This window comes from Mus caroli, chromosome 7, assembly GCF_900094665.2.
Source record: "Mus caroli chromosome 7, CAROLI_EIJ_v1.1, whole genome shotgun sequence".
Classification (NCBI taxonomy): Eukaryota; Metazoa; Chordata; class Mammalia; order Rodentia; family Muridae; genus Mus; species Mus caroli.
Genome location: NC_034576.1, coordinates 128,912,476 through 128,913,522, shown reverse-complemented (window position 1 = coordinate 128,913,522; position 1,047 = coordinate 128,912,476). Strand labels below are relative to the sequence as shown.

Here is a 1,047-nt window from a genome sequence, read left to right as displayed (position 1 = left end):
GGCGGATTTCTGAGTTCAAGGCCAGCCTGGTCTACAGAGTGAGTTCCAGGACAGCCAGGGCTACACAGAGAAACCCTGTCTCGAAAAACTAAAAGAAAAAAAATGACCCCAAGGCTTCCTATGCTGTTGGGTCGACACCCCTACCTGTTAACATACTTGCAGTTTTACGTTTGTTTTTGTTTTGTTTTGATTGGCATGGGGATGGGCAGTCAGAGAAAACCCTTGTGTCGATGGCTCTCTCCTTCCACCTTTCCCTGGCTTCTGGATACCAAGTGTTCCAGTGCTCACGCTTGTATAGCAAGGACTTTTCCTGGATGAGCCATCTTGCTTGTCTGTTTTTAATACTGTGCATTTGATTTTGATGTTTCTTAGTTTGTGGCAGGATCTCATTTAGCCACAATTTAAACTCATTTAAACTCACTGTATTGCTCAAAATCCCTGTGCTTGCTGTCTGTCTGCCTGCCTCCACCTCCCCAGTGTTGGGATTACAGGTGTGTGGTACCCTTCCCTCTTGATTTATGCTGGTCTGTGGTCCACACACATTCTATCAAATGAGCTGCATCCCAACCATGTAGAAATTCAGACTATATAGCAATGGACAAAGAAAAGGTAGGTTCACCAGCAGTTTGGTGAGCATCCTCTTTGCTCCTGTAAAATGAGGAGAGAAGTTAGACGCCGTGAGTCGTGCTGACAGTGGGAGGTAGAGACAGGAGGTCAGCCTTGGCTCCATAATGGTTTCTACACTACTCTGGGCTCCAAATAAACAAAAACCTTTTGGGTTTGTCTTTAATAGAAATGCCTTCAACACTTAAAATTGGAATATAACCTGTATTTTCTTTAATCTTTTCTGAAAGCTTTCCTTGGTTTGTATATTCTTTAGTACATCTATCTGGGCTACTGACAGTGAGATGGGTTACTGACAGTGAGATGGGTTACTGACAGTGAGATGGGTTACTGACAGTGAGATGGGTCACTGACAGACAGTGAGATGGGTCACTGACAGACAGTGAGATGGGTCACTGACAGACAGTGAGATGGGTCACTGAC

General features: G+C 44.6%; 1 protein-coding gene across 5 annotated transcripts in view; it reads left to right on the top strand.

Moving 5' to 3' along the window:
* The window catches only part of Tmem219 (transmembrane protein 219), a 58,718-nt gene that overhangs the window by 51,038 nt on the left and 6,633 nt on the right, over positions 1-1,047 (top strand). The window lies entirely within an intron of this gene.